Source organism: Nothobranchius furzeri, chromosome 16, assembly GCF_043380555.1.
Source record: "Nothobranchius furzeri strain GRZ-AD chromosome 16, NfurGRZ-RIMD1, whole genome shotgun sequence".
Lineage (NCBI taxonomy): Eukaryota > Metazoa > Chordata > Actinopteri > Cyprinodontiformes > Nothobranchiidae > Nothobranchius > Nothobranchius furzeri.
In genome coordinates, this window is record NC_091756.1 from 57,363,765 (window position 1) to 57,389,898 (window position 26,134).

The 26,134-nt window shown below is 42.3% G+C and overlaps 1 long non-coding RNA gene and 1 other non-coding gene across 2 annotated transcripts in view; both read right to left on the reverse strand.

The window, feature by feature from the left end:
* The window catches only part of LOC139063571 (uncharacterized), a 114,898-nt gene that overhangs the window by 68,005 nt on the left and 20,759 nt on the right, over positions 1 to 26,134 (reverse strand). The window lies entirely within an intron of this gene.
* Positions 8,290 to 8,362, reverse strand: trnar-ccu (transfer RNA arginine (anticodon CCU)). Its single transcript has one exon. It is a non-coding gene; the product is annotated as a tRNA-Arg (tRNA).

Consider the following 26,134-nt stretch of genomic DNA (forward strand, 5'->3'; position numbering starts at 1 on the left):
GGACCGTGCCAGCAGGAGCCAGTCGTCTAAATACGTGGCCAGCCGAATGCCCCTCCCTCTCAGAGGGGCGATCGCTGCCTCCGTACACCTGACAAACACCCTCGGGCTCAGCGAGAGGCCGAATGGGAGCACGGTGTATTCATAACACACTCCCTGAAAGGCAAACCTCAGAAATTTCCTGTGTGGAGGGTACACGGGAATATGAAAGTATGCGTCCCTCAGGTCGATTGAGGTGAACCAGTCGTTCTGGTGAATCAGACGCAAAAGGGATGAGAGCGTGAGCATTTTGAATCTGTACTTTCTGAGGCATCGGTTCAGGGCCCTCAGATCCAGGATCGGGCGAATCCCGGTCCCTCCCCATTTCGGGACCAGGAAGTACCTGGAGTAGAAACCGCTCTGAGACCGATCGGGAGGCACAATGCATATCGCTCCCTTCTCCAGCAGGGAGGAGATTTCTCCCTGAAGGATGTGAGCTGACGTCCCCTGGGCGTGGGAGAACACTACGCCGGAGAATCGAGGAGGAACAGAAGCGAATTGGAGCCTGTAACCTCTCGAAATAGTTCTCAGCACCCAATGTGAAGCAGAAACCGCTGTCCATTCCTCCATGTGAGTGGAGAGCGGTGACACAGCCGTGACACACGGAGCAGCAGCTCCCTCCAGAGGTTGTGGGGCAGCGGTGCTCGTGGCAACCACTGCGCATGCGCGGGGGCTTTGTGCTTTGACGGCCCAGGCGTACGGGGACGACCCGTGACTGGCGGATAAGTCCGCCAGGGGCCGCCCACGCCTGGAAATGCTCATGGGCAACATTTTTATTGATTTTTGCTGCGCCCTTGACATTTTGTCTGGATGCGGCAGCGAACTTTTTAATGCTCCTTGAGCGTGACATGTTTGTGAAAAACAATGTGAGTGCTTGTGACGTGTGTTTTGAGCCGGCACAGCCGGCTGCACGTCCTGGCCCCACCCTGGACCGCTCGGGGACTCTGCCGGAGGGGTTCCGTGAGGGGGGGAGAAGGCACCATGGCAACATCGAACAGGAGGAGCTGGCGAACAGGGAACTGCCAGCTGCAGCGTCTGGAGGGAAAGAACTCCGTCAGGCTGCCCTCTTCTTCTTCCTCACCTGCTGACCGCCGGGTCGGGTGGGTTGTCCCGGCGGCGGAGCGGCTTGGTTGCCGGATCTCTGAGGACAAACTGGTCGAGGCGCTGAGCCCGAAGGAGCTGGTTGGACAGCTTGAGGCTTCGGGCGCTTTGGGATCCAGAACTGAGGCTGGGCTCGGACAGCCGCCTGAGGAAGGTTCGGCCGAGCCGGCAGCGCCGGTGAGGGCTTACGGGGAAGGCAGAGATGAAGGGCTTCATCCTCTTTCTTTTTGGCCTCACACCGTTGCTGCATTGATGCCAGGGCAGAGCCAAAAATGCCTTCAGGCACGATTGGCATGTCCAAAATGTCCTCCTTCTCTCTATCAGAGAGGTTGGAGAGGTTCAGCCATCGTGCACGTTCTTGAAGCACCATCATGCCCATAGCTTTTCCCGTGGCCTGGACCGCGCAGCGCTGCACACGCAGGCAGATGTCGGTCAGTACGGTGATTTCCTCCCACACCTCCGGGTCCGGCTTCGTATTCATGTCCTCACAGAGCTCGGCTTGGTACGCCGAGAGCATGGAGGAGACATTCAAAGCTCGGGCGGAGATGGCGGCAGCCTTGTACGCCCTCTCGTTCAGCGCCGACTGGAAGCGGTCCGCCTTCGCGGGGAGAGCGGGAGGCCTGGAGGAAGTTGCCGAGAGCCGTGGGTGCAGGTGGGCTGCAACCAGCGGTTCCATCGGCGGCATGCGAAGCATGCCAGCCTTCTCCATCCCCTCGAAGTCCAGCGAGGAGGCTCCTTGGACAGGAGACCTGGAGCTGAAAGGGTGTTTGTCCCAGGAGGACCTCACTTCTTGGAGAAGCTCCGGGAAGGCGGGAAGGAGGGGCTTTGCCGCTCTTGTGGCCTGAGGCAGCTTCTTTCCCTCGTAGCGGGATCTGACAGCCTCAGTGACCATGGTGGGCCAAGGGATGTTGAGCCTGGTCGCAGCGCGTCGGCAGACTGACTGCATGTCCAGGTGGGCGGCCGGGGAAGCCGCTCCATCCCTGGGAGAGGACGGAAAGCTAGGCATGGAGGCCTGAGCGATGGGGAGAAAAACGTCGTCATCCTCGTCCTCCTCTGAAATGAGGAGTTACGAGGTGCCCCCGTCGTCTCCGTAGTCCAACTCCAACACGTCCTCGACGGGGTGGCTCGGACCGGCCGGTTCGAGCTGTGAGCCCCAGCTGAGTTCGGCACACGGTTCCGGCTCCGGGAGGACATGTTCGCTGGCGTCCCCAGGCGGTGGCCCAGGGGCCGGCAGGCAAGGGTCCTTCCCCGACAGGCTAGCTTGGCGCGCTAGCCGCCGGCGAAGGCTCTTCAGGGTGAAGCAAGCACAGCTCTCACATGACCCGGGGACTTCCAATGCCAGCTGGGCGTGTTCCAGCCCGAGGCAGCTCGAGCAGACCTTGTGCGAGTCTGTGCTTGAGATTTTGTTCCCACAGGTACAGAGGCGAGCTCCTGCGCCGTCGACTCCTCTGGTGGGAGGAGCGGCTTCCATGTAGGCTAACTGGTGTGTTAGCAGAGAACGAACAGATGCATTGGAGTGTGAAGCTGCTCGTTATGCCCCGAGCCTATGGTGAAGGCCAGGACAGAAGGACAGTAAGTTAACGTTCGGCGACGGAGAGAATATTAGAAGGCTCCGTCTGTGAACAGTTGAGCTAACTTACATCAGAGATAAGCGACCACCGAAGCGAGAAGAGGTGATTGAATAGTGTGTGCGTGGGGACGCTTGCTACTTATAGTAGCAGGGGGACGCGTACGTCACGGTCACTGGCCAATCAGGATTGGCGTATTGAGATAAGTGCTTCTGAGGAATCCGCGGAGGGGCGTATCCCATAGTGAGACATCGAAACGAATGTTAAGAAAGAGAACCCACTGATGCAAGGGAAGATCATGCTAACTCCCAACAGAAAGGCAGCAGCAGGGTTTTGAATCTGAAACTGTTTTCTGCGAGGCAACGGTGCTACCAGCTGTACTTCCATGCAGCTCAAAAATGAACTATTTATTCTAGTATCTAGTATATTCTAGAAATCAAGGTGGCCATGACTGGAAGTCACAATAATTTAATTATTTTGTTAAAGATGATTTCTTAGGTATGTTCTTGCTGTGTCGTGGTTCTAATTCCATGCTTTCGTTCTTTTTAAACACAGAAATGGTTTTGTTTACCTGTTTTGTAGCTACAGTTTCGCCGACGGCTGCCGGCTTCTTCAGGCTGACGCTGATGGTGGCGCGTCACTTCCTTCTCCGTTTATCTGCGGGCAGCAGAGGACGTTGTCGCCCTCTACTGCCCGCTCTCCCCTCTCCGACGATGAAGCAGAAACCCAGAAAGACAAGAACCAAAACCAGTGATAACCCTACCATACATCAGAGGCATAACGGAAAAAATAAGAGCAACAATGAAAAAACACAACATAAACACACCAACAAAGCCATACACAACAGTTAGAAACAGACTAGTGCACCCAAAAGACAAAATATCAGCTGGACAAAAATGTGGAGTCATTTACGAAATCCCATGCAAACTCTGCAATAAAACATACATAGGAGAAACCGGACGCCAACTCAACACACGAACAATAGAACACAGAAAGGAGCGCGAGGAAGAGACAAATCGAAAACACACAAGAGCAGCAAAAGAAGAAGCAGAAAGTACAATAAAGAAGTCAGCCGTAACAGATCACTGCATAAGAGAAAACCATACAGGTGCTGGCCAGTAAATTAGAATATCATCAAAAGGTTGAAAATATTTCAGTAATTCCATTCAAAACGTGAAACTTGTACATTATATTCATGCAATGCACACAGACCAATGTATTTCCAATGTTCATTACATTTAAATTTGATATTCATAAGTGACAACTAATGAAAACTCCAAATTTGGTATCTCAAAAAATTAGAATATTCTGAAAAGGCTGAATATAGAAGACACCTGCTGCCACTCTAATCAGCTGATTTACTCAAAACACCTGCAAAGGCCTTTAAAAGGTCCCTCAGTCTTGTTTTGAAGGCACCACAATCATGGGGAAGACTTCTGACTTAACAGCTGTCCAAAAGACAATCATTGACACCTTGCACAAGGAGGGCAAGACACAAAAGGTGATTGCTAAAGAAGCTGGCTGTTCGCAGAGCTCTGTGTCCAAGCACATTAACAGACAGGCGAAGGGACGGAAAAAATGTGGTAGAAAAAAGTGTACAAGCTCTAGGGATAACCGCACCCTGCAGAGAATTGTGACGACAAACCCATTCAAAAATGTGGGGGAGATCCACAAAGAGTGGACTGCAGCTGGAGTCAGCGCTTCAAGAACCACCACGAGGAGACTCATGAAAGACATGGGATTCAGGTGTCGCATTCCGTGTGTCAAGCCACTCTTGAACAAGAAACAGCGCAAGAAGCGTCTCGCCTGGGCCAAGGACAAAAAGGACTGGACTGATGCTGAGTGGTCCAAAGTTATGTTTTCTGATGAAAGCAAGTTCTGCATTTCCTTTGGAAATCAAGGACCCAGAGTCTGGAGGAAGAGCGGAGAAGCACAGAATCCACGTTGCATGAGGTCCAGTGTAAAGTTTCCACCGTCAGTGATGGTGTGGGGTGCCATGTCATCTGCCGGTGTTGGCCCACTCTGTTTCCTGAGGTCCAGGGTCAATGCAGCCGTCTACCAGGAAGTTTTAGAGCACTTCATGCTTCCTGCTGCTGACCAACTTTATGGGGATGCAGACTTCACCTTTCAACAGGACTTGGCACCTGCACACAGTGCCAAAACCACCAGCACCTGGTTCAAGGACCATGGTATCCCTGTCCTTGATTGGCCAGCAAACTCGCCTGACCTTAACCCCATAGAAAATCTATGGGGTATTGTGAAGCGGAGGATGCAATACGCTAGACCCAACAATGCAGAGGAGCTGAAGACGACTATCAGAGCAACCTGGGCTCTCATAACACCTGAGCAGTGCCACAGACTGATCGAGTCCATGCCACGCCGCATTACTGCAGTTATTGAGGCAAAAGGAGCCCCGACTAAGTATTGAGTGCTATACATGCACATTCTTTTCATGTTCATTCTTTTCAGTTGGCCAACATTAGAGAAACAAACATTTTTTCATTGGCCTTTAGAATATTCTAATTTTCTGAGATACCAGATTTGATGTTTTCATTGGTTGTCACCTATAAATATCAAAATTAAACGTAATAAACATCGGAAATACATTGGTCTGTGTGCATTGCATGAATATAATGTACAAGTTTCACGTTTTGAATGGAATTACTGAAATATTTTCAACCTTTTGATGATATTCTAATTTACTGGCCAGCACCTGTATAATGGACTGGGACAGCACACGGATCATAACCACCGAACAACAAAAATACAAAAGATGGATCAAGGAAGCAATCGAGATAAGGAGACGTGGATGTGGGACCATGAACAGGGACGACGGAGTTTACACGCTGGACCACGCATGGGACTGCATCGTCGGAGAGGGGAGAGCGGGCAGTAGAGGGCGACAACGTCCTCTGCTGCCCGCAGATAAACGGAGAAGGAAGTGACGCGCCACCATCAGCGTCAGCCTGAAGAAGCCGGCAGCCGTCGGCGAAACTGTAGCGTCAATAACAGGTAACAAAACCGTTTCTGTGTTTTATAAAAGAACGAAAGCATGGAATTAAAGATGATTTATTTTCCCTCTTTTCTCTGGATGTGTCACTGATTCAAAAGAAACTATCACTCAGCAGTCCACCTAAAGAACCCAGTTATTTTTTTAAATGTGATCTCACTCCAACATCATCCATGTACAAACAGTGCGTCCCACTCAGAGCAGCGTAGATATGCACCAACAACAGGTGATTCATACAGCAGTTTGCTTTTAGCCTCAACACTCCCCCATCTTTGTATCTGGTGGCAGAGGGGGAAACAGGTACAACCAGTCAATTTCAGAAGCTCCACTTGAGATCTCACACTTTTTTAATGAGCAGGAAGGAACTGTGCATGTGAGAAAGACGGGAGATGCAATCACAAGGACACTTTTCTAATCCTTCATGACAGCTGCAAGTGTTGCAACAATTGTCTGTGAAGAAAATTCAGTCAAGACACAAAATTGTACATTTTCTAGACTTCATGACATTAATATGGTTTTAGAGAAGAAAGAAGAAATGGAAATATTGAAAATTAAAAACGTGTTTTGATTTTAATATATTGTTCTGATGATACAGGTGTGTCACAGCCTCTCATAACTTCTTGTTAAACAGCCACAATTCTTGGCTGAAATCAACAGAAATCATACACTGGACATTTTATACATATTTTTAAAACAATGAAAAAATAATCATTGGAATGTGCTTTTGATTTGTAGATGTTTTTTTCCTTCAAATGAACCATTTGTTCCCTATTTTAAGATAGTTGTCATCTTTTTTAGTACTGGATGCTTTTCTTTAAAAAGCAACACAACTTATTGAGTGTAACTCTCTTACCACCTTGGCAACAATTCGCCTAATTCCTGTTGTTTAGAGTTGAGTAATCATTCTCAATACTTACATTTAGAAAGTGAATTTGTGTACTAAGCCTCTACGTAATGCTTGAGTGAAAACAACTCCTCAGTGTTGGCCAGTGGTAAACACAACTCCTGAAGTGTTTGTAAGAAAATAAATCTAAAGAGTTGCTTTGAAGCTTTTAGGTGACACGTTTAATAAATATTATGGCCTGTCAGGCATGCAATTATTGAATGTCACTACTGAGCAGTAAAAAGAAAAACTTTGATTAAATTTTCAAAAAGATAAAGTAGCTACAGAGATACCTAAAGCATGTAAAGTTTAAAGATACCCCAAAACAGATTTTTTTTTTCAGTAAAACAATAAGAAACAGGTAGGATTATGTGTCTTGTGACGAAATTTTATGAACATGAAAGCAAAGTCGGTGCCAGAGTTCACTGTATAATTCCTGTCTTAGACTGAAGCCATGGATCTCAATTGTAAATGTCTGTCTTCACCAAAGCAGGCAATAAAATACAAGTACATAAATGCATTGTTTGTGCATATGATATCTCCATCATTTTCTTATAGAGCAGTACAATGTCTATTTGCTCAAATAAATCCATGTTTTATTGTTCTGTCATTTGAAGAAAAAAAATAACAAAATAAAAGTTTGTGCTACAAAATAGCACAAAGGTACAATATGACTAGAAATGTCTGATGAGAAAAAAAACAAACTGAAAAACTGAGCCAGACAAAGTGCAAGGTTGTTACAATACTGACTTTTGAACTGGAATACATCAGCTTTAAACTAAACTGGATGTATAATGAACAATATTTAATGAGTTTAAAGATTATTGTAGTTTTTAAATCTTTATTAATGCGTTTGTGATGAAAAATATGGCAGCAGATTTTTTTTTTCTTTATTGTAGACTTGTGCTATTTAGAGACAAGGCCTGTGAGGACCTTGTCTAGTCCCTGGGGGCACCATGGTGCCTGTGGGCACCAGGTTGGTGACCCCTGATGTAGACTGATTCAAAAGTAGAGTTTTATAAAACAGGTTGGAGACCATTGACCTGTCATGTGATGCATTTCAGGGTTTGGAGCATATCCTGTACTCGTGGTATAAACTCCCCTTTGGACAGATTTTCCATTAACCTAATAATGTCTACACCCGCCTTTATGCCAGTGGCATCCAGCTGCAATACTCATTTAAAGAGAGTGAATTGTTTAAATTGTCAGAGAAACTTTAATTGGACTTTATAAATTGGTCAAGAACACTTTCTTTAATTAAACTCTGATAAGGTCGGCGGTTTAGTAGGAGGCTGGTCCTGTACGTGGCAGTATCTGTGGTAAGGAGTCTCCTGTTTTCAGTGTTACACTACGTGTAGCTGTTCGGTGTTTGTGGCTCGCTAAAATTAAAGTTAAAGTCCCATTAGTTATCACACACACTGGTGTGTGCGAAATTTGTTCTCCGCATTTGACCCATCCCCTGGGGTAGCGGTGAGCAGCAGACACAGCCGCGCTCGGGACCCATTTGGTGGTTTAACCCCCAATGTAACCCCTTACTGCTGGGTGTCAAGCAGGGATGCATTGGGTCCCATTTTTTCAAAGTCTTTGGTATGACCCGACCAGGAATCGAACCCTGATCTCCAAGTCTCAGGGCGGACACTCTACCACTAGGCCACTGAGCTGGTTGAAACATCACTATAACAGGTATATGCCACCCCAGATGGGACTTGAACCCACAATCCTTGGCTTAGGAGGCCAGTGCCTTATCCATTAGGCCACTGGGGCTACATGTAGCCCCACATGTAACACACATTTTCTTTGTTCCATCTAGTTTTTAGTAAACCATTTGAGTTTGCACAGTTTATTTGGTGTTGAACGAGTTGCTCGTCCAGTTAGCTTAGCCTCAGTACGGCTATGGCTACTTCTGTCTCTGCTTCTCCGTCTCCCATCTCTTGCTCTCTGTGTCAGATGTTTAGTTACTCTTCTGCCTCCTTTAGTGATAATGGCATGTGTAATAAATGTAGCATTTTTGTAGCTTTGGAGGCGAGGGTGTCGGAATTGGAGGCCCGGCTCCGAGCAGTTGAAAAGCACATAGATACAGTATAAGTAGAGGGGCAGATAAGGGTCAGAGGTCGCCTATCAATCATTAGGTTGATGAATCTATGAATACTGCTAGCTATTAGTGTGGTCAGTAAAAATAGATAGTGCTCTATAACTGCAGCCCATTTACCCTGTAAATAAGCAAAAACTGGTGAACCTACAAGATGTGATAAAAGACCACATTTAGTTATTATTATGTACTAGGACACACACCACAACACGTTAAGCCTTGCACTAAAAGACAATCGTTGCACTGAAAAAAAGAAAAACGTCTGTGCAATTTATCTGAAGAATTTTTCACCTTACTTTAATGTGGATGTATAATTTAAGCTTTTACTTAAGCAAAAAAAAATGTTTAGAAAAACCTGATTATTTTGGTGTAAAAAATGAAGGACTTTTTATAGTTGATCAAAGTGAGACTTTCTTTCAGTGTGGTTTAAAGAAAAAGTGAAACAAAACCCTTTGACTATGCTTTGGTTGTTTTTCCCGACACTTTAATATTTTCGTTAAATACAGATTGCGATTACAAAAAAGGTTTTCCTCCACTCTTTTCCACCATTGTATTCTGGTTTGACAAGCCACCTAGAAACTCTCCTTGCTAAGTCTCAGGCTGAACACTGTAATGGCTACTGGTGTATTTTTTTTCTTCTTTTCTTTTTATCAATGTGCTTATCAATGCCTTTCTGTACCTCCATGTTACAAACACTAAGGCATTCTCAGAACTGGATTTTTCTCTCTGACAGGAAACATCAGGCAGCTCTAAGAAAAATCAATTTCTGTGAAATTTTGTTTTATTTGAGCCTCTTCATTCATTAAGAGACTGTGATGCACATTTATGCACAAACCAGCAGTCAGCGACTCTGCTTTTACTCAAAAGTATATGACCAAAAATGGGCAGCATGGTGGGGCAGTTATTAGCACTGTTGCCTCGCAGCACGAAGGTTGCAGGTTTGAAACTCGGCCGTGGCCTTTCTGCGTGGAGTTGTGTGTTCTCCCCGTGCATGCGTGGGTTTCCTCCGGGGTACTCCGGTTTCCCCCACAGATCACAACATGCCCTATAGGTTATAAAATTGTAAGTCGCTTTGGATAAAAGCATCTGCCAAATAAATAAACATAAACATAATAAACAAATAAGCAAAGAAAAATGACTAAGTCATCAGCAACACATCAAGTCTTCCTGGAATGGAGAGTAAATACTAGGAACTCATGCCTTTCAGAACTACCTTCTCTGATTTCACTCCACATCCCCTAATCCCCCTAGTCCTCCAGCAGGTGGTGTCTCCACAGAACGTCAAGTCCATACAACCACTGCCGCCTGACCAACTGCTAGAATTCACACACTGATCCCTACCTCAGGCCTGGCTCCAATGAGAGACCACAGTAACCCTCTTCCTTTTTCTCTTTGAGAAGAGTTTTCTTGTGTTCTCTGTCTGACCCTTAACCTGTCGGACCTATGGAACCAGGGGCAAAGTGTAAAAGGCTAGCCTGGCAAGCCAGACCAAATAAATGTATTATTTAGTCTGGTCACGCTCCATTGACGGCTCTCGGTTGTGGGGCGGGTTCTACCGTTGTCTTTCAGATGATCTCCGCATTCCACTGGACAATGAATGTGACATACTCTTGTTTCACTCTGTGATTGGCCCACAAAGTGGATAAAGCTCTGTGATTTGTTCACTAAGCAGATAGAGCACTATGATTGGCCCACCATTATGGACCAATCACAGATATTTATGTGTTTGAAACCCCTCTAGAGAGCTGTGATTGGCCCACCATTATGGACCAATCACAGCTCTTTATGTGTTTGAAACCCCTCTAGAGAGCTGTGATTGGCTAGCCAGAGTCCTGGTAGGAGCTGTGGAGGTTCCAATGGAGCATGCCTAGACCAAACTTTGCAAAGCAAGAATTTGGTCTAGTTCACTAGGCTAGTAAAAGGCAACACCGTCCCACCAAAATTAGCCCCTCCCCAAACAGTACTTCTCAAACAGAAAAGTGTGGCTTGCACTTCGGGTTGGAGGAGAGGTTCTGCCTTCAGAGGAGAAATGCAAGGATCTTATGATCTATGCCCATAAGTGAGGAAGGGAACGAGAGACTGACGACCAGATCAGAGCAGCATCTGAAGTGATGCGGATGCTAAACTGGTCTTTAGTGATAAAGAGGGCTAAAACAGAGAGAGAAGGTTTCAGCTTACCAGTCAATCTTTCCTGGAACTCTCGGCTGTGGTCATGAGCTTAATTTAACAATGAAAATACAATGATTACGGATGACAGAAATGTATTTATTCTAAAAAGAAAAACCCTGCAGGTGGGAGTTGACCAAGTTCACGGGTGTTTGGGGAGCTTGGGCAGACAGGACAGAGTTGGAGTAGAGCTGTGATGATATATATATGACTGACTGCAGCCATGTGAACAAGTACAACATTGCCACTTTTGCTCTGAGGGCAGAAAGTTACTGCATGGGTAGAAGAAATCTAAAATACAATGAACTGTCCGGGGGATTGTCTTTGAAACAACTGGGAGTGAATGGTAAAAAAAAATGGGGAAAAAATGGGGTGCAGCCTGTCAGTCTGTCCTAATTTTTCCGTCAGTACCCACCTAGTCCTCAAAACCACTGTCTCTTCCTAGAAAAGCTTTCATGAGGGGTGAGTTCTGTCAAATTCTGTGAACAGCTGGAAGTTGGATGAAGACAATGAACTCAAGCTGAGTTAAAGGCATAAACAGGGATTCTAAAACCCTGTTCATGGCAAACAATCACCACCACTGTCACAAATCACTAGTACTAGCAGCAAAGTCTCTTCCTGACTAAAGGATCTTTTAATTATAGGTAATTTGGTGAGTAAGATTTTAGCCATGCAATAACACTATCGACATCAGAGTCCCTTTTACTCCTGCACATGTGAGATGTGTCTTTCTGGGCCTTGGGTATCTCCTACTCACATCACCCTAACCTCCTCTACACAGTCACACTCCTTTTACATCAGGTCAAACATATATTGATCTCCGGCCACCTCAGTGACAGATGGGGTAGCCTGAATTTAATGGCCTGTCTGCATTATTGGCATGTTTGTTTTTAACACCCCATTCTGCGAGTGTGTCTATATAGTACACACGGATGTGTATGTAACATTGTTGAGCAGTGTTGAATGCAATATGGGATTACCAGTTGTTTAAATAGAGGCGTTTATTTTTTTACTGTAAAAGAGTGAGACTTTTTAATGTTTAAATTAATTTATTTCCAACCATATCATACTACACCACACCTTAACATACAATACAATACCATACAATAGCATACCACACCACCATACCACTTTGTACCACACCATACATTAATATACTATATTACACCATACCACGCCATAAAACACCATACCAAACCACACAATATTGTACCACACCACACCAGACCAGACCAGACCAAACTGCACTGCAACGCACCACACCACACCATACAATAACATACTAGGAATGGGTACCAAATTCTGTACATTTTAGGCAACGACCGAATTCCACAGTACCGAATGAGTACCGATCACGTCATATGAAAAGGTGCCTTGTATCGGTACTTCATAACGAGAACTTGCGAGACAGCGATTAGCCAAGACAGCAGCACCGGCGCAAGAGTATAACGTCATCAGTCACTGTGGGCGAGCTGTAAACAGAGAAGCAGCACGGCAGAGAGGAAGCACTCTAAAGTTTCGGTCCACTTCACTAAATGGGATGGATAACTGGTTGATGATACAACCAGCAACAACAATCTAAGCGAGGCACCATCATCTTAATCTGCTCCATTAGGTAAATAAATTGTTTAAGCTAATGTTAGCTTGATATGTTTCGTTCAGGTAATGGTGCGCTCGCTTTCTCCTCGGAACTCTGAAATTCCGACTAGAATAAAGCGAACGCTCTCTAAAGTTTAGCTTCACATCACTAAATGCGTTGGGCTGTTGGGTGATGATTAAACCTGTGACAACGATCTGAGTATGAGGAAAACCTAATCTGCTCCAGCAGCAAAATAAACAGATTAAGATAACGTTAGCTTTATTTTAGCTAATGGTGCATTCGCTTTCTCTTCAGGAATTCCAACTTGGAAAAATTAACTGTTTGAAAAAGAACAACAAAAGGAATGAACGTACACAGTGAATGTGGTCCACAGCCAAAATGTTTGCTTCTGTTCAATTTGCAGTTTCTAAAACTACAAGGACCCAGCCATCACACAATTTGTCCAGAGGGGAAAGGAGAGGATTAGGTGTACATGGAGTTGAGTTTCAATTTTCGCATCACTTAGAAACTGTTGTGGTTAAAACGCGGGGCGACGGTGGCACAGGAGTTAAGTGCTCTCCCTGTAATCGGAAGGTTGCAGGTTCGAGCCCCGCTCAATCTATCGCTGTCGTTGTGTCCTTGGGCAAGACACTTAACCCACATTGCCTGCTGGTGGTGGTCGGAGGGACCGGTGGCGCCAGTGCTCGGCAGCCTCGCCTCCGTCAGTGCGCCCCAGGGCAGCTGTGGCTACATCGTAGCTCATCCCCACCAGTGTGTGAATGTGTGTGTGAATGGGTGAATGACTGATTGTGTTGTAAAGCGCCTTGAGGGGTTCCAGGACTCTAGAAGGCGCTATATCAAATACAGGCCATTTACCATTTAAAAGTTTTCATGTTGAAGAATTTTGTACAACAAACAGATGTATGTTATTTATGATACATTCATCAAATGTGGTAATATAAGGAGGAAAAAAAGTATATATATATATATATATATATATATATATATATATAAAATTAAAGGCATTTAAATACTTATTAAACACTCAAAACTATTGAAAATTGTTACCTTTAAGTATCAGTATTGATTCATAGGTACTGGGAATTGGTACCGTATCAATTCAAATGTCAAAGGTACCTATCCCTTGACATACCACACCATACCATACCATACCATACCAAAATTGTTAAAAACTTATGTAAATGATGTAATATATGTATTATTTAAATGGCCCATAATACTCAAATAGGAACAGAATTAATAGACAAATACCCACCTCAGTTTGAGCAAGATGTCTTTCTAGCAGCTGATACTTCTCTTTTGCTCCCTTTCTCTGTTGAACCTCCATCCACTTGTTTTCTCTGTCTTTGTGTTCTGTGTGTAGACCCTGGCCCTCACCTTCCTCCTCATGGTTCACTTAGATGCCGCCACCAGTCATGTACAGTAGTGAGAAGTAGCTGCTCCAATTGTTCATTTCAACAAACCAACTCTGAGAGCTGTTTTATTTATGACCAATACGGCACACAAAGTTTTTGAGCTTTTTTCTTCTTTAAATTCAAGTTCAGTCACTCATTTACCTAACCACTTGTCATGAACAGGGTCATTGTGAACTCAAGTTGCATTGGCAAAAGAAATCTTTCATTGCTTTTCAAGTGTTTAGTTTTCATTTTGTTTATTTAAAATTTACACAGGCAAAGTCACCTTTATATAGTTTCCTTTTCAGCATGGCCTTGGCTAAAATCAATGAATGCAACAGGGTGTAAAAGATTTGTTTTAAAGAGACTTGATCTTTCTTTACCATCAGTGTTTCTTGAAAACAAAAGTTTTCTATGAATTAACAGGGTTGCCTTTGTTTTTGAAATGTCAATTGAAATGAGTAATTCATCTAAAGAGTGGGAGTTCGGCATTTGCTTTAGTTTATGATGTCTGGATGTTTAGAGGCTGAAAACAATGGTTATCAACTGAAAACTGTGTCCTGCAGGAAGCTTTCTATAAGACTGTATTTATTTGTTATTTCCTCCTTTATACAGTATAGAGCGTCAGGCAGCTAACATTTATAAAATGTGAAAATGAAAAATCTGCTCTAAGAAAAGTGTTTTTTATTTCTATGAGGTTTTCGAGGGTTGCTGTAGCAGCAGGGACAATGACAAGTGCTTCCCCAAGTGGCTGCTACGCGCTGAGAAGTAAAATGGTGATGTTTTGCAAATGTAAGCCCCTAGTGAGAGATGCATTTTCAAACAAAATACAGGATATACTGCCTCCTTGGATAGAAAAGTGCACATATGTTGCCACAGTTGAGATTTGCATATTCAAATTTAGACTAAAATGAACACTTTGATGAAAGAATGTGGAGAGAATAAGCACAGAAAAAATTGCCCTCTTACTCTACAAGGTCCAATTTACACATTTTTGCCCTCTAGGGTTGAAAATTGGACCTCCAAATACCTGTTAACATTTTAAAGGTCTAAAGGGTAAAGATATGTATGCCACCAGAAGGAACAGCTAATGGTGTTTTACAAGTTTTTGTCAAAAGGATCTTTGACCATAATTCTGTTGTAGGTTACCTTTAAACAGGCATAAAATTAAAATACACAGACTGTCATGTTGGGAGGCAGTTTCTTGACCCACGACATGCAGAATCCCACACGGGAAACAGGTAAGTGTTAAAAAGATCTATTTTAAATGAGGAGCTAAAGAGGAGAAACGGGAACTGAAGATGCTGCGTACTGGTAGCAGGATTCCAGGGTGGGGTTCTGAGGAGGGAGACAGAGTGAGTTTCCAGAGGGGTTTATGGAGATATTGACTTAGATGAAAGCTTACTGTTTTCTGGTAATGGTAGGAGGCACGGAGGGAGCTTGGTCAGGTCCGGGAGGGCTGGAAAGGTCCAGAGAGCGACAAACTGTTTGTCCAGAGGTGATGTTGGTGCGGATGCAGTTGAGCGGCTTAGAGCAGGCGGCCAGGGGAATGGCAGTGTGATCTGGAGTGCAGGAGTCCGGGCTGGTTATGGAGATGAGGGAACGTGGAGGAGAACAGGGAAGAGTTGTCTTGGATTTTCAGGCGACGGGTTTTCTAACAAGATACACAAAATTCTAGGCAGGTTAGTGGCTAGAGCTACCCAAACAGAGTAATCATCCGGCATGGTGTTCTTCATCTTCTTCTTCTTTAGTCGTTTAATTGGCGGGTGGCAACCAACTTTCAGGTGCATTTCCGCCACCTACTGAATGGGAGTGTGAGTTGAAGTGAGGAGTATTCTACTACAAAAAAAAAAAAATAATAATAAAACTAAATGCTATTAAGTATTCCACTTTACCTTCAAAAGTCTATGACTAACTTATAAACCACTATTCCCCCATTTAACAGAATATTCAAATCATATTTCTTAAATCCTTTAACTTTTAATTTTTCAACTAACATTTTCCTATTCCTCACATATTTTCTACAAGTACATAATACATGTTCTACTGTTTCCCCATCAAGTCCACAGTCACACATATCGGTATTATGCCGTCCAAGAATAAAAAGCATACTGTTCAAAGCTGTATGTCCCATTCTCATCCTTGATATTACTACTTGATTTCTGTTACTCATTTGAATGACTTCCATTCTTCCAACCTTTCCCTTTAATTTGTATAAATGTCTTCCTTTCACATCCCTTATCTATTGTTCTTGCCATTCATTCCACTATATGGAACCTCCATCATAGTATCTCGTTTCGTTGCCTGTGTGGCGACATGAATGGCCTCATTTGTGACCCAAAGGTCACACTTCCTCAGCTGGGTCAAGCTGTACTTCTATTTACAGATTATCCATCACAGGAGACACAAAGTCTGCTCTAAACCATCTTTAATCTGACTGCTGTTCCATCCGCAAGACGAAAGACACTTCAAGATTTAAAAGAATCATTTTTAATCAACTCTTTTCACTGTCTATTACAATGTTCATAAATAATCATCAAAGGTTCATTATAAAGGTATTTAATTACTGAAATTAATTATTCTTTGGTTAATAATAATTATTATTTATTATAATCAGTAATGTTTAACAGTGTAGAGAAGGTCATGTGCACTTGTACACACCATGCAGTACACAGAAATCAGGGTAAAGGTAACTGCATTCACATGTCTTTGTTCCGTAACAACAAAGCTTTCTATCTCTGAGAGGGCGTGTTCTGAGTTGTTAAAACCAAAACTCCTCAGTTCAAGTTCAGTTCTTGAGCTCACCAAAAATCTCTCCGTGGCATGAGAGAGTCCAGGGGATCGGGTCGTCCGCTCGAAACCTCTACTAAGCTTTTCTGCCACGCTGATAGAATCGCTTCAACAAGAAACGCCATCTGCAACAAGCTGACGCAAAACTCCTTCAGAGTTATTGATTTTTGAGACGCAACCAGTTTCATCAGTCGTTGTGACCCGGAGACATCTCTGGACCGATTTGGTCACGCTACGGTTCTTCTTCTACCCACCTCGTGCTTGGGGTCATCATCTCCCCTGACATCTCGGGTCCAAAAGGGGGTCTCCTAACTGGGTGAGGTAGACACTTCCGACAGATTGCGTCTGTATGCCTGTTCCTTTAAGAAATAATTTAGCTTAGCTGCGAACCAAACTCTTTCACCCAGAACGCGTTTTTCTCTCTCTAAGATAAAAACCATCTGAGACCTACATTCACACATCCAACACACACACATTCCATTTTTAGTTTTCATCCAGACACAGGTTGCTTTAATACCAAGTTTAATACCAAAGCTTTGATAAATTGTCATTTATGAATTGTCTTTTAAATTGTCGTCTTTAAATTGTTTGTAATAAATTCTTAACTTTTTAAACCTGACTCTCCTTTGAAATAAAACACAGAGTGGTGTATATTTGGTCACTGAATGAGCAAAAGTCTCTTTAAATCTTCTGAATTAATAAATAAACTTTTGCTATTAATTTAAATCTCTTAAATGAAATATTAATCTTTTGATTAAATATAGACCAAGCCAATTGGTGTATGAACTTCCATCGATTATATAAATATTCGTGGATATATATATATATATATATATATATATATATATATATATATATATATATATATATAAAATATAAGTTCATTTGCCAAATCGTTTGATCTTTTTCAGAATTTAGCAGAGCTGCATAGCAACAGCGTCAAATTCTAGTTATGTAGATTAACAACGCTACACCTGCTTTGCATAATAATCAGCTATTTCATTACCCTCTACTCCACTGTGAGCTGGAACCCACATAAATCTAACCTCTGAATTATTCTTCATCAACCTAAACAAGCACTCAAATATATCATACAAAATATCTGACCTCTTATCAGCTGAAATTTCTTTAATTGATAACAATACTGACATGGAGTCTGAGCAAATAATACTTTTCCTAACACCATTTTGTTCTATCCACTGTAAACTAAATGAAATGGCTAACATTTCCACTGTATAAACTGACAGATTATTTGATGTTCGACTTTAATGGTATATACTAAATGTCGGAATCCAGAAAGAAAATCCTGTTATATTTACTGACTCGTTCGACCCATCAGTATATATAGGGATGAGTGATTGATGAGTATCATCTAACCTTTCTTCCACAACATTATCCCAGTTTCCCACACCTTTCCGTATTTTAATTTAATTTTGAATATGAAAATCTATCATTACTTTTGGAAATAACCAAAACGGAGTAGGCGAATATAAAATTTTCTTAATGACAACTTTATCATTTAATTTAAAGGCTTCCGTCAAATTTACACGATTTCCAGACCATACTCTCATACTTTCCATTGAAATATTGCCCTCCTACTTTCATCTCTCCCTTCACCATATGCTCATCCTCTTCACTACCTTGTACACTAGCCCAATAATTTAATTTCCGCAACTTGAATCTTAAGAGTCAATGGCATCTCTCCCATTTCCACTTGTAAGGACACTATCGGCATGGTTTTCATTGCTCCACAACAAATTCTTAAAGCCTGACTTTGAATAACTTCAATCTTCTTCAATAATGTTTTACTTGAAGGAACAATATACAATACTATCATAATCACTAACCAATCTGATCATTGCTATATATAACCGTTTTAAAGCCTTGGTACTAGCCCCCCAATCAATACCCCTTAAACACCTCATAATATTTATTACCTTTTTACATCTTTCAACTATGTTATTAATATTCTCCTTCCAAAGCAACCTTTCCTCAAATGTAACACCCAAATATCTAAAACTATGAACTTGCTCCAAAGGTTTCCTATATAAGCTCAATCTTAACATTTCTTTTCTTTTCAAAGACCATACTTTTTGTTTTGTCCACCAAAAACTTAAATACCCATTCAAAAGACCAATTCTCCACTTTTATTATTGCTTCCTGAATCTTCTTCTGCAAGCATTGAATGTTCCTTCCTCTTTTCCATAATATTCCATCATCTGCAAACAATGCTTTCCTAACATCATATCCTGTATCTTCAAATGCATCATTGATCATAATAGAAAATAGAACAGGACCGATCTCACTTCCCTGTGGCATCCCATTGTCAACTCTATAACCCTCTGACAATCTATCACCTATATGGGGCTGCATGGTGGAGCAGTGGTTAGCACTGTTGCCTCGCAACACGAAAGTCGCAGGTTCAAAACTCGGCTGCGGCCTTTCTGCGTGGAGTTGCGTGTTCTCCCCATGCATGCGTGGGTTTTCTCCGGGTGCTCCGGTTTCCCCCACAGATCACAACATGCCCTATAGGTTAAAAAAAATGTAAGTCGCTTTGGGTAAAAGCGTCTGCTAAGCACATAAACATAAACCTATTTTTATCTGAATGTATCTATTAAACAAAAAGTCCTTAATCCAATCACATGTTCTTCCTTCTATCCCCAACCTTTTTAATTTAATCTGCAAGCTCTCCTTCTACACCATGTCATATGCTTTCTCAATATCAAAATAAACCATGACTAAACTATGTTTTTGTGCTTTCCTAATGTCATTTTCCAAACTCACTATGGCGTCCATCGTTCCTCTACCAGTTCTAAACCCTTTTTGATATTTAATTAACAAGTTCGTACTTTCTAAATAATAATTGAACGTTTCCGTAATCATTCTTTCCATTACTTTACCTATATGAGATGTTAGAGCTATCTGTCTATTGTTCTCTGGAGTACTTGGATCTTTCCCAGGTTTAATTATCGGAATTATTACTGCCGCTTTCCAATTTTTGGGTAATTTCCCTTTTTCCCCAGACTTTATTATATAATTCCAACAGCCTTCCCTTCATCTTAACCCCTGAATGTTTAAGCATTTTATAATTAACATCATCCTTACCAGATGATGTTACTTTAGTTCTCCCCATCGCTCGCTCTAGTTCAAAAACTGTAAATGGAGCGTCAATTGTTGTCAGTCTCCTTCCACCATCATCTTCAACAATATTAGTTCTTCTGGTTTCTTGTCTTCTTCTCCATCTATCTTCCGACAAATTACCATCATTATTAATTTTTATAAAAGATTTAGCCAACATTTCAGCTTTCTCTTCATTGCTAATAGCAACCTCTACACCCACCTTGAGAACCGGGTATCTAAACTCTATAAACTCCCTTCATTTTCCTTATCATACCCCATACTTTGTATTGCAAGCACATTCGAAGAAATTGACAAATAAAGTATTCTATTCTATTAAACAAACGTCACTTACAGATGTAGTTCTTCCTATTTTATCACAAAAACCTCTCCAATTTTCTCTTTTCGCTCTCTTAACTACTCTTCTCGCTTCAGCCTGTAATTTTTTATATTTTAACCAACTTTCAAAATTATGAGTCTGTCTCAAAACTTTCATATTTTTATTTCTCTCCTTACTTGCCTTTTCACATTGTTCATTCCACCATGGAACATTCTTCTTTTTCATGGTCCCTTTACTTTTAGGAATAGTAACATCCGCCGCTTCAATTATCACTCTCCTACAAATTTGATCCACCATGTCTATATCCTCTTCCATATTAATCCTTCCATTCTCTTCTTCACACATATTTCTAAATGTATCCCAATCAGCTTTTTTAAATACCCAATGACCATCACTTTTGTCCAGATATACTTCCTTACGTCTATAAAGTTTTGTAGAATTTATATAATGATCACTTCCCAGATTACGTTCCCGAACTTCCCAATTACAGTTTCCTGCTAATGTATTCAACACTATTGTTAGATCTATAGCCGAGGTTTTACCCGTAGTTACGTTTATTCTTGTCCCTCTACCATCATTTATACAGACTAAATTCATATCATCCAGGACTCTTCAATGATTTCCCCATTATTATCCTCCTTAGTTCCTCCCCACAAAGAACTATGAGAATTAAGATTTCCACACATTCAACCTGATCATAAGTCCCTTCCATAATTAATTTAAGCTTATTAATATCTAATTTTTTGCATGGATTAGAATAATTGACTATATACAACTTCTTATTATTTACATAAATTTCTATTCCTATATATTCTTCATCAGTTCCTACTTTAATTGTTCTATAATTCAGATTAGCATGAATAAAAATAGCACAACCTCCTCCAATACCATCTTCCCTATCACATCTAATTATTGTGTATGGATATAATTTAAATTCTAATTTTTTATTTAACCAAGTTTCTTGAACACAAATAATATCAGGTTCCTCCAATAATTCATCAATATATCTTTTAAATTCTTGTCCGTTAGCAATCAAACTCCTAGCATTCCATTGTAAAATCCCAACCATTCACTATCCCAACCCCTCTTGACTGGAACTTGCACTAAGGTTGTTCCTGACCTCCTCCCATGACAACTCAGTATTGTCCAGATGATGAACAGCTGCTTTCACAATGATTTGAATCCTTTCCGTTTTGATTTTGTTTCCATTGTTGCATTTAATACTCCTGCAATGACAGTGACTAATTTCTTAACATCTATCCACACTTTTCCGACCCGTCCAGATCCTTGAGCTGAATCTTGTGGCATCGTGTCATTCATTCTCACTGGAGCCTCTCCCACCAATTTAACTGTTTCTGCATAAGAAACTTTACTTTGAACTTTTGTTTGTTGTACCTGAGTTTCCCTCCTCATCACCAGGCGACCCGCATAAACTGCACTATGCCCCCCCCCCCAACAACACTTTGGTTTTGTTCCATTTCCTCAAAGCTATGTTCATCTCCACATCTTGGGCATCTCTTCCGTCCTTTACACACATTTGCCGTATGTCCAAATCTCTGACAGTTGAGGCATCTAATCGGTTTTGGAATGTAAATCAAATCAAATCAACTTTATTTATAGAGCGCTTTCACATGGCCAAAATGGACAAACAAAGCGCTGTACACCAATAAAATGCAACACAATAGGACAGAGAAATGAACATAGTGCATCTTATGCAGGTCGCCTGGTGATGAGGAGAGAAACTCAGGTACAACAAACAAAAGTTCAAATGTACTCCCTCACTGTGTATGACATGCAGCCTAAAAACACTCTATATGGTAGAACGTCACCCTGATATTCAATCAGCACTGAATCCTTTTCTTTCTTTGATCCATCTCAAAATTCTGTAAATCTTTTAGCATCTTTCACTTTTGCTCCTTTTAAATTGGTTTTTATTTCCCCAACGGAAACATCCACCGGTATTCCCCAAATCACTCCTCTTGGTCCCATTCCACTCATTCCCACCTTACTCACACTGATTACTTTATGTTTTCCCACCTCTCTTATTTTACAGGTCTTCTCTGTCCGATCTTCAGTTTCACAAACAATCAGCAAATTTCCATCTCTCAAAACTTTAGCTAGTTTTATGTCTCCAACTTGATTTTTTAAGATAGACGTCAGCTTAACTGGGTTCACTGTGTTCACCCCATTTCCCTCACCGAATCTCAATATGATTTTGAACCCTCCTCTTTGTTCAACTGCACTTTCACTCGACACAACCCTTCTTTGTTTCCTAGTTGTTACTTCTCTTTCCCTTCATCGACTCACGCCGAAAACTCAACTCTAAATTATTGTCTTCGCTCTCACAGTCCCCCATGTCTCCCCACTCCTTCTCATTCACCAAACAGTCGCGCCTACCCGCCATTGTTTTCCTTTCGACCAAGGTCCCCGGCATGGTGTTGTGTCACACTGCTCCTTAAATCCCCTGGGCCTTGATGACAAAATCAGCTGCAGCTGGTTGCTCTCAGACACGCCCACCTGCAGACAAGACTTAGGCCCTGTCCACACGTAGCCGGGGATCTGCCAAAACGTAGATATTTTTCTACGTTTTGGCCTGTCATCCACACGAAAACGGAGTTTTTTCACACGAAAATGGATCTTTTTAAAAACTCCGGCCAAAGTGAAGATCTGCGTTTTCTCCGTTTTGGGTGTCTGCGTGTGGACGGACAAAACCGGAGTTTTAAGATCCGCAACGTCACTTTCCGCGACAAAAAATGCTGACATCACGTGTGCGACCTGTGTTTACACTAGCCGACAGCATGGATGCCCTCAGAGCTGCGCTCGCTTTATCAATTGTCCAAGCGCTTTTTGCTTGTTTGTTTTTGCAAGCGGAATTACTGCTCCTTGCGGAAGACCACAGACGAAGGACGAGGTTAAGAACGGGGGAAGTACTGCCGCCTACAGGTCTGGCATGTCCTTAACAACGTATTTATCCGGGTACGTGTGGACAGAGTTTTGTTTTAAACCGAGGTGGTGTGGATGCAAGTTTTTGGAGGGGCGGATATTCGTTTTCAAAAAACCCCGGCTACGTGTGGACTAGGCCTCAGAGGACAAACAAGATTACTGGCAGGCAGCTCACCATGGACGATGACACAGACATGCTGATAGATTGATGAATCGACCAAGTTTCACCCTGACTACCATGTCAGATGTTGGAAAAGCAGAACATAAAGATAAGAAATAAGTTAGAGGTTTATAAAACAATCTATAAAACCGTGCAACCCTGCGTGGACAAGCGGGTATAGAACATGGATGGATGTGTTAATATTTCTCATTTGATGGATGCTTTCTTTACTTTTGTCAGATTTTATTTTGTGCTTTCTTCAAATATCTTCTCATTTTAATGGAAATATTGACTTCAGGAATATTTGTAAGTTACATTTTTCAGGCCTTGTGATAATTCAAAGAGGAACTGGATCTGTCTTGTTACCTAGCCAACTTTCCCACCTTCGCACCTACATTAGCTTTGGCTATTATCATGTGTAATGGGAGATCCAGCAGGTGGGATCTAAAAGGAGCTCTCAGTCTCAGCATGAAAGCTTACTGTGTAACTTCAGCTGTGTGGAATTTCTAAGTTGTGAAAACCATGATCACGCTAATTGTGGAAAGTGACCAAACTGAGGTGGTAAAAGTTGGTACATTAATGAATAAGTAGGTGAAAATATCAACAAAACAATCATTTAAATGTAATGTTTGTTTGTTTGTTTGTCAACTTCAGGGTTCATATCAAGATCCTGGTTCTGGTCTATAGGGCCTTACATGGACAAGCACCATCATACATTGGTGATCTTCTAAGTCCCTACACCCCCAACAGGTCCCTGAGGTCCAGTGACCAAAGCCTACTGGTTGTGCAGCACCAGGCTAAAGACCAAAAGTGACAGATCATCTGCTGCTGTGGCCCCCAGACTCTGGAACTCTCTGCCCCTGAGCCTGAGACCAGTGGACTCAGTGGTCTCCTTTAAAAAGCAGCTGAAAACTGACCTGTTCAAGCTGGCTTTGGCGTGACCTTCACCATCATCCTCTCCTTATTCTGTTCTTGTTCCACCTTTCCCGGGATCAACTGATTTTCCCCTGTCCTATAAATTTTCTCTCTCCCTTTCCTTTTTTGTAATTTTAAACATATTTTTAATCATTTTTTTGTCTTTTTTACAATTAATTTGTTTTTTGGTTTTTTTTGTGAAACACCTCATGTTTTGTCTTGAGAGGCAATACATAAAAGATTGTTTTCTTTCTTTCCTTCTTTCTTTCTTTCCTTCTTTCCTTCTTTCTTTCTTTCTTTCCTTCCTTCTTTCCTTCTTTCCTTCTTTCCTTCTTTCCTTCTTTCCTTCCTTCTTTCCTTCTTTCTTTCCTTCTTTCTTTCTTTCTTTCCTTATTTCCTTCTTTCTTTCTAGTTTGATTATATTCCTATTTAACTGATATTTTAGAAACACATATCTAGGTTGAGAGTAACTTTTCTGGATAATGACTACTCTATGTCTAATTTAAAGCATTTAGGACAGAAGTGACCTTTGGAACTTTCTTTCTCAAAATGCATTCTTTATCTGCCGCTTGAAGCCTGTGTGTCTTGACTGAGCATTCTCTGACAGCTTATTTTCTCTGTGACAACAAGAGTGTCTTGTCTGCTGACTGGCAGAATTGCCTGTTGGGTAGCACCAAGTGCCATATCAGCACACAGCTTAAATGCTATTGGCTATGTGTAGAACAGATGGGCACTCAGCAGATGTGTGTGAGAGTGAATGATTATTGGTTAAAGAAGTTGCCGAATGGGGTCTTCACCATCCTATCAATCAGGGCTGTTTAGCCAACTCTGGCTGCTGCGGTAGATATGCTGAAGTGTAAATAATGAACCAACAAGGGCAAGGCAGGTCTGTGCACCATTGTGCCAACCACGTACTTGTAGTTTAAAATCAAACATTAAAAGCTGCAACCTAAGGGTGCTCAAGTATGTCTTTGCATCAATCCCAGACTCTATTGTGTTGACGGACTTGCCTGATGTGAAAACTAAAACATGTTTTGTTTTATTTCATTTTACCATTTTCTCTGTGTAACAAATGGGCCATTCCCATCTGTACCGGGTCGGCCCGGGCCGGGTAGCGTAGGTTGTTTACATATCTGGGTGGCCTGGTATTTTTCCGGGCCAACCAAGGCTCATTCTCAGCCCTCTTCTCGAGGGGGTCTGCTTCAGGCCGACCAGGGCCAACACACCCACTGCTGACAGCAAATTCACACCTTCCATTAGAGCAAGCCTCTGATTGGTGGGTAGAATCAGCCCACATGGGCTTAAGGCAAGGATGTGTGGAATCAACCGGGCCAGGCTGGGGCCGACTGGGGCTACCCGGCCCGGGCCGACCCGGTAGAGATGGGAATGGCCCAAAAGTAGAAAGGCAGACTGGTCCAAGTACACAGCTTTGAGCATGCAGTGACTGGACTAGACTTTGCGGCTGCAACAACACCCCCGCCAATTCACCTTTAAACTCACACGTGTACATTTACAAAATGGGTTCTCTTAACTTTGGCCACATCGTGCTGCACTGTATGTGTGTGGCCACACACACACACACACAAATAATTATTTAATCCATCACTGATTTAATTAGTTTGCTCACTTATAAAGAAAAGATCAGTCTGCAACTTTAGGTTTGTTTCTTTTTAACGGAGAGAGAAAGAGAATCAGCTTGTCACGTTGAGGAGCAGGAGGTTAGGACCCAAGATGCAGACCCAGGATGACACGAGGCAGGAATGTTAAATAAAGAAGAATCCTTTATTTTGGATGACAAAATAAAATCCAAAAAGGGCAGGAGGCAAAAACCCAGTAACAAAAATGAAGCAGGGATAAATCCAAAAGCTCACTTTAAGAGCAAAGTACCAAAGATCAAGAGGGAGAGACACAAACAACGCTGACATAAACAACAATGGACCGACAAGATACTGAGACAAGACCGGGCTTAAACAAACTGGGGCATGATGGGAGGCAGATGAGCTGCAGGTGTGTGGGGAGAGG